The sequence below is a fragment of the Pituophis catenifer genome, unplaced genomic scaffold (assembly GCF_029215685.1).
Source record: "Pituophis catenifer annectens isolate HBS135680 unplaced genomic scaffold, rPitCat1.0.hap2 SCAF_1, whole genome shotgun sequence".
Taxonomy (NCBI): Eukaryota; Metazoa; Chordata; class Lepidosauria; order Squamata; family Colubridae; genus Pituophis; species Pituophis catenifer.
The window spans coordinates 173,714,688-173,728,214 of NW_027256881.1; positions in this window are offsets into that span (position 1 = coordinate 173,714,688).

Genomic DNA, 13,527 nt, shown 5'->3' on the forward strand with positions numbered 1-13,527 from the left:
GTTTTAGCCCACGTTCAACGTGTTGATCTTACGTTCAGCCCTCTCCAAAATACTTTTACTGTTCAGAAGCTCCCCAAGTATTTTATGATATATGAACTACAGAGACTGTTTTTGGATGTTGTTGATAAGTATGTATCCTAGAAAAATAAATGCTTCACTGTGTTCACTTTTAAAAAACCAAAAGGAGCTTAATCTTTCTCAATGTTTTATTTTTATCTTTTATTTGTGTTCCACTGTTCATGGAATAATATCTTCAGCAGAAGATACAGGAAATATTTCCTCTATGTTTTAAGACAAGTCAAAGACAAAAATATTTCCTTTAAGCATCCTTCCCTCATTCATCTGATCTGCTGACTCAAGATCTACAACAGAGTACCTGAAAGAAAAATAACGGACATCCAAATTTTGCAATATGCCTACTATGTAACTTTTGGGGAAAGTAGACCTGAAAATTGCATTTTCTTTGTTTGCCAAGCTTTGCTGAACAAAATACTTCATGATTAATTAATTGTAACATTGTTTGATTTATCATTACTATTATCATTACCAATTGCATTGAAAATGCAAAAGCCCATGACATGTTACTCTAGTGGTCATCCTTATTTTTTAAAAGAATTTTAAAAATGAATATAGCATAGCTTTATCATTTTCTATGCTAACTATGGATCTATATTTGGCTATTCCTACCTTTGGAGGAGTGACATAATCAGCTTCTTCGCAGGTGGCCACTGCCATACCATTAAGTTTATTTAATTCTACTTATTTGAAAACGAGTTATCCCTTAATTTGAAAACAGAGTAAAAATACTGCCGTCCAGAAGTGTTGGATTATAACACTTTCATAAACTCTAGCTAGCAGGAAAATTTTAATCTTATCTTTTGAAGGCAACACAATGGGGAACACTGACGTGTATAGTTTTTCAAATAAATATTTGCTTTAAATTGACCAAGCAGAATATTCCTTGTCATAAGGCTTGAACTCATTGTTATTCCCCAGTCGCACCAAGATCTGTTGGGATTTTTGGTAAATTAGAGTAGTTGTTCAATATCTTTCCATCAATTATTGTTGGTTAACAAAAGATAATATTGAATTGAAATATGCTTTAATCACATAAAGTAATTATTTCTTTCTCCACAATTTCTTGTAATTAAGCAATAATTCCTCGTGGTAGAATCTTTAGTGGATAAAAAGTCACATAATGATTTAAAAATATTGAAAGAACTAAAATTTTCTTGATATAAAAGTCAACACATGTAGGGTGGTATAATTATGAAAAAAACTTTTTAGAAAGTCCCAAAGGTGCTTTTTCAAGAGGCAACTGACTTTTTTTGTTTTGCTTCTCATCCAAGAAGCTTCTTCAACTCTGACTGGGTGGGGAATGGAAGGATTTATATTCTTTGCAGACAGCTAGTAATTTGCATTTTTTAAGAGAATGGTTGAGGCCACTTGGAGGTTTATCTGTAACCTCAGGATCACCTGAGTAGTGCAAATGGGTATGGAGCCTTCTTGGAACTATTGAAAGGACTGTGTTGTAGACTGGAGATAGATGATGATGTATCCCTCTCCTTCTGTTGAAAGAGGGCTGTTCAATTTTGACATAGCAATAGCACTTAGACTTATATACCGCTTCACAGTGCTTTTACAGCCCTCTCTAAGTGGTTTACAGAGTCAGCATATTGTCCCCAACAACCTGGGTCCTCATTTTACCCACCTCGGAAGGATGGAAGGCTGAGTCAGCCTTGAGCCTGGTGATATTTGAACTGCTGAACTGCAGCTAGCAGTCAGCTGAAGTAGCCTGCAGTACTGCACTCTAACCAGTGTGCCACCTCGGCTCTTTGACCTCTCTTTCAAACCAGTGGTCCTCTCTGTCCAAAATGTGGACTTTGCTGTCTTCAAAAGAGTGGCCTTCGTCTTTTAAATGCAGATGGACTGCTGAATCTTGTCATGATGGGTTTGTTCTCCTATGTTGTACCATGCGTTTATGAAGTGGTTGTTTTCTTTCCCCAATGTACTCCACATGGCTCACTGCATGCTACTGCATGTACCATGTTGCTTTTTAGAAACCTTAGTTATGACCTAATATTTATGCTATTCCATAATATCCCTTAAACAAATTTTGTCTTAGGTGACCTGAAATATGTAATTTTTAAGTCTTATTTCCTTTATAGAATCAAAAGACATAGGCAATCATTTAATACAACCTAAGAATACAACTTATTAAAAGCCTTTTAAAAATTTGATGACTACCTCCATGTTTATATCAAAGAGCACGTTAATTCTATTTTGATTTCAGCCAAATACAATGCAAATTTACATAGAATTAAGAGGGTTCCTTAATAAAACCAGATTTTATTCCCTGGTAAATATGCATAGGCTTGCAGCTTAAGTCTATACACTATGCTCATTTAATAACTATTCACCTGTTCCTAGACTGTTCCACCACTCCACTAAAGTGTTTGTAGACACTGACATTCAAATAGAGATGAATGGAAGATGCTTTATGGATTTAGTTCGTCTATCTTGAAGTAATCAGATACCTGCCTACATAGTCATTGCAAAGGATTATGAAAAAGTCCCAGATTCTCTGTGTCTGGACTAGTGACAGGTATGGAGCTCCCTCATAGACAACTTGTAATCAAGTAGGACATTTAGAACAGAGAGTGTTCGTTCAAATGAATATTGCTTTGATCATGTAATGCTATTTTCTCTGTCACATTTTTAATTTAATTACTGTTAAAGAAGATACGACATCTACAATATATCTTTGTATAGGCCATACAAGTAAAACATACATTAATGATTTAACTGAGTAAAACAACATGACTGTAATTTACAACATTACATTAATCTGGTTAATGAAATCTGTTACATTGCCCAGGCTCCTTTACATGCTTTTAATATTAACATCCTCACCTTATGGTAGGGGGGCGTTAACACACAGGACTGTATGACAAGGACTGTATGTTTCAAGACACAAAATAGGCAGTATCAGTAAAATAAGTCAGCCTGCCCTGGGAATTTGGAGATGAGAGGAGAACAGTGGCAAAAGAGTATCCCTGTAGAACTGGCAGGAGAACAAAACTTTGGCTATAGTTTCTATTGCATCTGCCTCATAGGGCACCATTGTTTAGCAAAGAGTTTATGCACCTCCCTCCCTATGTTGCTATGAGGACAGTCTTGGAATGACCCAAGGATAAAATTCTGAATTTCAGAAGGTGATCTTGTCCACATAATTGTCTGGTTTAAATTGGAAACTGATTGTAAGTGAAGACATCCTGGGGTACAGCTCCTTAATCTAATTCCCTTTTACACCTAAACTCCTTTGCTTCAAAATTGAGTTGGCTTCCTCCAATCAACTTCAAAAGACCATCTGAAGAAAAGTAATATAATTTCCACATGGAGTCAGAATTGCCTACTATAGGTAATAGGAGCTAATCCATCTCAACTATGTAATAATTTCAGTCAAAGATAATCAAACTCCAGCTTCAAACCTAGTGATTTCTGGTTCTTGAGAGGCATCTTATTTAGGATGATGTGAGGAATCTAGAAAATGTTTCTCAAGAATTTGGACTGGATTTTCTTTAATGTTGCCAACTTGCTATATGGCACGAATTGAATCCCATTCAATACCTGGATATGAGCCTTAGCAGTAAATAACAGTAGCAAGAATAAACTGTATGCCTTAATCAAAGTAGAAGGTTTGTAATACTGAGGCTGATCTGTGTGCCTTTGGATATGTTATGCTTATGGGCATTTCAGGTTCCTGTGGCTTGAAAAAACACCCTTAAGGTTTCTATGGTGTATCCCAGGGGTGAAATGCTCCCAGTTCGGACTGGATCGCCTGATCCAGTAGCAATGGAGGCGGGTGGTTCGGAGAACCGGTAGCAAAAATCCCTGCCCACCCCCTGCCCAGCTGAGCCGTACAATCATCAGAGGCTTTTTTTTTTACTTTTAAAAGCATTTTTTCTATAACATTTTCAGCTGAAAAAATGCTTTTAAAAGTAAAAAAAAAAAGCCTCTGAAGATCACGTGGCTCAGCTGGGATTGTCAAAGGCTTTTAAAACCATTTTTTCTACAACCTCTTTGGCGAAGAGGTTGTAAAAAAATGCTTTCAAAAGGCTCTGACGATCCCAGCTGAGTTGCCTGATCGGCAGAGGCTTTTTTTCTTTTAAATGCCTCTGACGATCAGGCAACTCAGCTTGGATCGTCAGAGCCTTTTGAAAGCATTTTTTACAAATGCTTTCAAATTTGAAAAAAAATGGTTTTAAAAGTAAAAAAAAAAAAATGGCCACACACACCCAGTCACATTACCCCCCACCCCACCAAGCCACACCCACAGAACCGGTAGTAACAAATTTTAGATTTCACCATTGGTGTATCCATCTCCCTGATAAGATGACTGGGATGGGAATTATAATAGAATCTTGGGAGGATTATCTATGGCTGTAAATAAAGAAGCTAGAAGAGATGCTAATTAATTCACATTGCTATTTATAATATCATAAATTACAATCTGGTAAGAAGTATAATTTTCTTTACATAGTCTTAAATTTGGTTCAGACCTCTCTTGGCCTCTTGACAATCATAATTGAAACAGGCTTGAAACCTATAAACCTCTTGATAATATGAAAGTATGAGACAGTTAATGTGGTTTGGAGGAGTTTGATCAGTTTATCATAATCATTCAAAACAGCATAATCAGTAGTATCTCTTACAGTTACTAGGGAGTAGGTTAGTTGTCTCCGAAAATTTAATAATTTTAACTCAAACTGAAAGGACCATTTAATGTGAGTAGGGCAAACATCATTCCTTACAATGGAAATAAATGTATCAAAGAGACCAGCGTTCATAATTCATCATATAGTAGAGGAGGAAAAACAAGAAAATCTGTTAGAAACAAATTTAAGGAGAACAGTGACACCTACTGTTTGAGCCTTGATAGTACAGTGGTTTAGTGCACCCTGTTATTAACACAGCTGCCTGCAATTTCTGCTGGTTCGAATCTCTCCAAGGCTCAAGGTTGACTCAGCCTTCCATCCTTTCTAAGGTAGGTGAAACGAGGACCCAGTTTGTGGGGGCAATAAGCTGACTTTGTATAAAATATACAAAACAATGAAGGCTATTGCTTAACACATTGTAAGCCGCCCTGAGTCTCCGGAGAAGGGCGGCATATAAATCAAATTAAAAAAAAAAATAGATCAAAATAAATATAATGTGCAATGCTTAGGAAAATTGATTAAAGCATGCCAGATTTTTGTCATTATATCACATAGTGTTTGTTTATGCCTTTTCTATTGTCTAGAGGGTTCTGAGGCATGGAATAGGGAATTGTGAAGCACTTGGAAACCACGTGAAAGGAGATCCAAATTGAACAAGCTTAGCAGCTTGAAGATTCAGTTCGGAAATATGTTAAAAATGCCACATAGCCTGATTTTATAAACATTTAATAGGAAATGAGTAGAAATGAGTAACTCTTAACCTTTTCCTTATATTCTAAACTTTAAAACAGATTTTACCTATTTTATATGAAGCTGTTCACAGTATGTCTAAAGCTAGGCAATGCTTTTCATAAAGAAGATGATTTCACTTTGAGACCATGGAGTCTTAGGATGTATCACAAAACTAGAAGTAGTTTACTGTGCCATGGGCTGTTTGATAATGATAAAAGATAACTAGATGTCAGAAGCAATCCAGGAGCCACCCAGGGAATCGGAATTTTCAACCTCTGGAAAACACATAGAAATGGATCAGAAATGGAAAACCTTCCTGTCTAACAGAGTCTGATGATCAACCTGGGCAGGAACTCAAAAAGAGGCCAGGAATATTTCACTGTCAGGCCCTCTCAGAAATTCAGGGAGACTGAATTCCCCTCATTCTTTGCTATATATAGCTGATCTTGTTATTAAGTAGCTGTGGTGGCTAATCAGAGAAGAGGCATCATTAAGTCTTATTTGACTGCTATTAAATACAGCATTTGCAACACATGGATTTTTCCATTAGAGCTTGGTGTTGGATTTGAATAGTTAGCTTTCTTGTGGGATGACTGCCCACTTATTTAACTGGATTTTAATATGAGAAAAACTTAGTAAGAAACTGTTCCTTTGAGACTAACTAAAAATAATAACAACTGATACAACCGCTGCCCCTGCAAGTCCAGGCAAGTGCTTGATAGGCAATTAACTATCCCACGATCACAAGGATAGAAGGAATTAATAATTTCCCAATTCAACCAGGAATATTTTTTAAAAAAATACTTGGGGCTTACTTCATTTTTCTACCAGAGATTTGCTTCTTCTTATGATAGTCTTTAATGATAGCTTTCTAGAGAAGAAAGCCAACATCCTACCATCTTGATTACTGTTGCTATAGTCACCATCACATGATGTTTTGCCATGTTTTACCCATTTGCGGAGTGTGATGCATCCAGCCCTCAGGCCGCCAGCTTGATACCTCTGGAATAGATGCTTCTAAAAGTCTTAAAGGCAGCTGATGTATTGTACCCCTTCTCACTCCATACAAAAGATATAGGATCAAATACCTTCACTGATTCATGGTTGCCTTTTGTCATCATCTGTAAGAGAAATAGGTTGCAACATTTCTTCACTTTGATAGTCTCCTGTTTGGATTATTCTAATGCAGTATATGCAGGGCTGCTGTTGCAAATGCTTCAAGAACCAATTAACCTAAAGGGGGCTATCAGACTTTAATTCTGGTGTAATAGTTCAGTCCTTTTGTCATCTGAAATAACTTGCCAATATGTCACTCTTATGGCCGTAGGCTGTTATTTCTCTCCTACTTTACCTATTTCTAGTGGATAGAAAAGGAGGATGCTGTAATCCAGGTAAAGGTAGGTCAGAGGAAGTCCAATTCAAATGGAGAATCAATTGTGTTGTTAACATTGCACAGTACTCACAAAGCTATCTCAGTGAAACAACGATCAGTAAAAAAGGCAACCCTGGTGTAAGGTCCGGCCTCTCCTCCTCATTCAAGAAAGTAAAGACTCTTGAAACTTTAGTATTTCAAAAGAAACCTTTTATTGAACTGGAGTGATAGCAAGACAAAAGAAAAGCAGACTCTGAATTCCCTCCGGCAATACAATTAGGATAAAGGAGTTAGAAACCCCTCCCTTCAGTCCAATGTGGATTCAGCTAATCCGCAGGTGTGGAGATGTTATTGTAACAGCTGTCCTGAGAACTTGATAAGGGAACTTTCTCAGGGTCATCCTCTGCTGGCTTTCGAAGCAATACACCCACATTTCCTTGGGGTGAAATGCTCCCAGTTTGGACCAGATCGCCCAATCCAGTAGTGATGGTGGCAGGTGGTTTGGAGAAACGGTAGCAAAAATCCCTGCCCCCCCCCCCATGCCCAGCTTTTTTTAAAAAAAATTTTTTTAATTTTTAAAAGCACTTTTTCTACAACCTCTTCGGCTGAAAAAATGTTTTTAAAAGTTAAAAAAAAGCCTCTGATGATCGTGCGGCTCAGCTGGGATCGTCAGAGGCTTTTAAAAGAAAGAAAAACTTCTGATGATCAGGCAACTCAGCTGGGATCATCAGAGGCTTTTAAAAGAAAAAAAACCTCTGACAATCAGGCAACTCAGCTGGGATCGTCAGGCTTTTAAAAGCATTTTTTTTACAACCTCTTCTGCTGAAGAGGTTGTAGAAAAAAATGCTTTTAAAAGGCTCTGACGATCCCAGCTTGAGTTGCCTGATCGTCAGAGGCTTTTAAAAGCATTTTTTTTACAACCTCTTCAGCTGAAGAGATTGTAGAAAAAATGGTTTTAAAAGTAAAAAAAAAAATTGGCCAAGCCCACCCAATCACATTACCCCCTCCCACCAAGCCATGCCCACAGAACCGGAAGAACCCTAACCTTCACCTTACATTCCCCAAAAGGTGAGAAAATCTCAGGGCGCCTAGGCACCAGGATAAAGGTTATAAATCAATAGGTTACAGGCTGTGAGGGATATAAGGAAGAAAGTAATAAACTATATAATATATCCAGGGTCCCCCCCTTCCCCTGAAGAATAGGGATCTATCACGATAGGGATCTGACATGCTGCCTTCCTTAGAAAAAAGGAAAATCCACCTGGAAAGAGACAAGGAAAACATTACAATATGGTTCATTAACATGACTTGTTGGGGTATTGCTGGTGGAATTTCCTTAAAAGCATAGGAGCTTTAACATGTTTTTAAGCTACCCATTCATTTTGAAATGGTGGCAAGTGTTTCCACACTACTAGGTATTGCGTGGAGCCATGGTGAGTGCGAGAGTCAAGGATTTCTTTAATCTCAAAGTGTTGTTCTCCTTCCACCATAAGGGATACTGAAGGCGTTGGTATAGGTGGTTTGAGGGTTGAGATAACTTCTAGTTTGAGTAGGCTGCAGTGAAACACTGGATGGACTTGTCTAAGTGTTTTAGGAAGGAGTAATTCCTATCTCCTACTTTTTTTCTTTCTTTTTTTTTTTTTTTTTGCAAAAAGTTTTTTTATTTTTTTCCAAACATACAAATTACATCCTTTCGGAACAGAGCTTTGATCCAGTCATCACTTTGTTAAATTTTTAACAAAATCTTTAACAAAGTTTTATCTATACTATTTTGCCATAGCACTTATTTCTAAATCTTATATCACATATTCAACTAATACCATCTTAAAAAAATTAACACATATTTACTTAATCAAAACAATTACCCTTCTATTAACCCACCTTAATTCTTAATTCAATTAATAACTCATAATACAACAATTCTTACCCTAAATCCTCACTATTAACAATATTCAAACATATTTGTATATCATTATGCTCATTAAATTTTTATTCCATTATTACTTTATCAAATTTAAATCTTATCTTTTTAATTTTAGAAATATAGCAATTTAACATTTAAACATAGTTCTTAGTTCAAATAATGCTTTTTAACACAATTTCCCAATTATCCTAAATTCTATCTATCAAACCATACTATTTATATAATACCAATTAAGTAATTGTTGTTTATAAATCATAATCATATATTGTTTCAGTTTTCTTTTCTTTTTCATTTATGTAATAAATGTTCAAATTATCACAATTGTTATACATATTTAAACAATATCCCAATTATTATAGCTATCAATTTTCTAATTTAACCTTTTCTTTTATCCTTCCACTGTTAATCCCAATGTACAAAATACATCTTTATTCCACTGTTAATCCCAGTGTAATCATCTTTATTTTTCTCTGCTAATCTCAGTGTAATCATCTTTATTCACTGTTAATCCCAGTGTAATCATCTTTATTTTTCTCACTGTTAATCTCAGTGTAATCATCTTTATTCACTATTAATCCCAGTGTAATCATCTTTGTTTTTCTCACTGTTAATTCCAGTGCAATCATCTTTATTCACTGTTAATCCCAGTGTGATCATCTTTATTTTTCTCACTGTTAATCCCAGTGTAATCATCTTTATTCCACTGTTAATCCCAATGTAATCATCTTTATTTTTCTCACTGTTAATCTCAGTTTAATCATTTTATTTACTGTTAATCCCAGTATAATTATCTTTATTTTTCTCGCTGTTATTCCCAACATAATAATCTTTTACTTTTGTAGTTATATTATTAAAAATATTCAAATTATAACAATTGTTATAGGTATTTAAACAATATCCCAGTTATTATAACCTTCAATTTCCTCAAATAGTATCTTTTAACATCTTAATAAAAAAATGGTTCATTATATCCATTGCTATATTTCTTTTAATGTAATCTATTTTCCATATATTTTAACTTCAATCACTATTTCATTTCTAAATATCTGTAACATAATTCTTCTCATATTTGTTTATCTCAATATAGTCATTTTATAAATCCAGATCCTGGACTTCTTTAAATTTTTTACTATTTTCCAACCTTTTATTCTTTTATTCTTCAGTATTAATCTCCATATAATCATCATTATTAATCTCAGTGTAATCATTATTCTGTTATAGTTAATCTCAATATAATCTCTAGAGACCTTCTTTTTATTATTAGTATTCACATGTTCAATTATTTGTTCATATTTAATCACAATATCTTTATCTTCTTTATTTTCCACTTCTATGTCTTAGTTCTCCATCTTCATTTTCTTATCCACAGATGTATACTCCATTTCGTTTTTTATATCCTCAAATTTTGTCCTCTATGCAATATTATAGTTATTTCTTTATTTCCATTCTCCAAATCAAATAGTTGCTCCAATTATAAAAGTTCCATTGTATTCCCTTCTATTTCTTTTTTTTATTCCTCCAAAAGTCAAGCCTCTTGTAGACGAGAAAATCCTCCTCCACAAGTTCTCGTGTTTATTATCTGGTGAAGTTCACAATTTTCCAAAACAAAGAACCAAGTTGCAATGTTCCTTTTTACTCCAGATGGTGTCTCTCTGCAATCCACAATTTCCAATTGCTTAATAAGTATCCATTTTGTTTCCATTACATCACGATCTTACTTGACTTCTCTTTTTTCTTTTTCAATTTAAAAAATATAAAATCATATTTAAAGTCCAGTCCAAATTTAAATAGCTCTTCTCACTCTTTTTTTCTTTTTTTCCCTTTTATTTATACATCTTTTTTTTCTTCTTAAAGCTTATTATCCATTCTTTTTATTTTTCTTGCCATTTAAAAAAAGAAAGGGAAAAAAAGGATCTCTTGATTTCTTTCCAATCCTTTAACCATATCTAATTATTTAAAGTTTCCAATTAGTTTGTTCAGAAATCAATTTTGAGTTTTTGTCTCTTCCAAATTACATTTCAAAATCCTCTTTGCCTCATGCTCCTTAGCCGCTATTACACATTAGGGATCTTATAGTTGTAAGATGTTTCTTTTGTTGTTATTCAAGCCTGAGTTGGCTGTCACTCACCTGGCTTCAAAAAGACTCTGTTCCATTTCTTTCTTCTCTCCAGCTCTATACTTAGCCCGGTAGATTCGATAAATCCCCTCGCCAAGTTTTTGTCAATGAAAGCTCTCAGTTTGTCAAGTTCTTGAGGGCACATGCTATACATTTTTGGTTTTGGAAGTTTAGCCCTTGGTAAAATTTTGATGGCGAAGTCTGTGGAGTGGTGAGGGGGGAGTTCATCGGAGCCTTCTTCGCTGAAGACTTTGGCTAGATCCCTGTATTCTTTAGGAATGCCCTGGGTTGGCATGGTCCAACCACCCATTGCCGTTTCTCTGCTCCTCCCCCCTTCAGTTTTCTCCTTTCGGTTGTCTGCGAAAGTTACATGCCCTTGGAATCTTATGGTCACTTGCTTCCAATTTACTTTAAGGTTCCATTTCCTCAACCACATGAGTCCCAGAACTAGCGGCCATTCCATTTCAGGGGCTACTATGAACATGAGTGTTTTGTTATGGTTTCCCATATTTATTTGTAAGGGCTCTGTTCCAAAAATGGCTCCAAAAGTAGCTTCCCGCTACTGTCCCGCTACTGTTCTGTCTAATTGGCAGAAGGCGATGGGTTTTTTTAGCTTCCTGAGATGGATCCCCAGTTTACTCACTAAGGTTGGGCTAATTAAGCATTGGATGCACCCTGAGTCCAATAATGCCAAGATTTTTTCTTTTTTTCCTCGACTGGGGATGAAAGGTCTTAAGACCAGGGTGAATGGATCAATTGGGTTGCTTACCAGCAGGTCATCTTCTGGATCACTTTCGGATAGGCTCGGGTCCTCCCGTTGAGGCGCCGGAGTTCCATCCCCTGGGGTTGTAGGGGGGCTAAACTCTATGGTGTCTCTGCTTCTCAAAGCGGTTGATTTTGTGGGTTTTCCTCCCAACAGGCATTCAGGCTTCCTGGCAGGAGTTTTCAAGCGAAACTCCACTGCATGATGCCCCTCCTTGCCGCACTTGAAGCAGGCAGATGTCTTCGGCGCCAGGGTGGTTTGCGGCTTGAAGGGCTCCCGCTTCCCCTGAGGTGAGGACCTTCTCCAAGCCCTTCCTGCTCAATACTGGTTTCAGTATTGTCGATCTTGGCTTCCTCCACCATGAGGTACCACTCATGGCTAGGCAAGCAATGTATAGGTTGTCATTCAGCCCATCTTTGAACCAGCTCATCAGGATGTCTTGGTTCCTCAGTCAGCTCTTCCTAGTTGGACAGGGCCTCCAACTCCAGCTTCCATCCCGGTTTCCAGCTACCGCAGGAGAGGGTGACTCCTCTGGTTCTCCCATCCCAGCTGTCCATCTTCCCCAATCTGATCGACCATCATGGTTTCATGGGGGCTTCCAGGGCAGGTTTAATGTTTTTGATGGGACGTAGGAGGCTGGCGTTCAGCTGGGTTGAGGTTTCTCCCCAGCATTCTGCCTCTTCTTGCTCGCTGCTTTGTTCGGACATTGTTTGTAGGGTCCCCTCGGTAGAGCGAAAAGTTTTCTCTCCAGGTTGACCATTTTTGCAGAGTCTGCTTTATGTAAGGTTATATTTGAAAGCTCAAATTTTACTATTGGAAACAAATATTGACAGTTGTTTTCCAAAAATGACAGACTCTCTTCATTTGCTTTTGAGAAAACATTTGCCAGATATCCAAGTCTGAATAACTATCATTTGTTGTGAGTCTTTCTTTCAAATAAAAATGCTGTATTTTCCTCCTTGCTATTCAGACACTCCTCAACATGGGTACTGCTCACTCCTATTTGCATGGCTGGGTGTCAATCATATCCCTCTGGAGCTGGATACGCCCTCCTTCCTGCTCCTTCCTCAGTCTTTTCACTCAGCCATTTGCAAGTGCATTAGGGTGTCTGTTCTCATTTAATATTTTGCCAAATTACTATTTGATTTTGTTAATTTTCAATTTGGGACCTTTCCTGTCGTTTACTGAGGCTTGCGCTTCTTATAGCCTTACTAGGTGAAGCTAATTGAAGCGGAACGGCAGTTCGGGGCTCTGGCTGCCGTTCGCAGTTTGGCTTTGCTGGCGGTGCTTTGAATCCACATTTTTGCCACCATTTGCTTGCCGCTGAAGCCGCTTTTGTATTTCCTGCCTTTTTGGCCAGCGCAGCCTCGTTACCGGTGTTGCGGCTTGAGTCCCTGCCGGCTGCCATACTCATTAGCCGAACAGAGGCTTATTTGTGCAAATTCTGTGGTCCAGCCATAGGCGCTTTGTTTCACCTGGCTTGCGACGTCCCAGGGCTTCTCTCACGGACCGCCATCTTGTCCTTAACGGCCGCCCGCCATTGTGCCTCTCCAGCTTGTGCAACGACCTGGGCTTTGGTTTCCAGGGTCGCTAGCCTTACTGCAGGTGTGGATGCAGTCCAGAGGTTACCTGCACGTAAATTCTGCCTGACTCAGTATGACTGCCATCATTCAGGGAAGTAAACCCCTTTTTTGATTAATTTTTTAAAAAATTGTTTATATGTATATATGTTGCTGGCAGTAATTAGATGCTAATAGATATCATTATATTTTTTGTGTAAATATTTAAAAAAAAATTCAAAATTCAAAAAAATTTGAAAATTTTAAAATTTTAAAAAAATTCAAAAAATTCAAAAAAATTCAATTTTTTTTTTTGAATTTGACCCAAGTCAAAGGGTTGCTT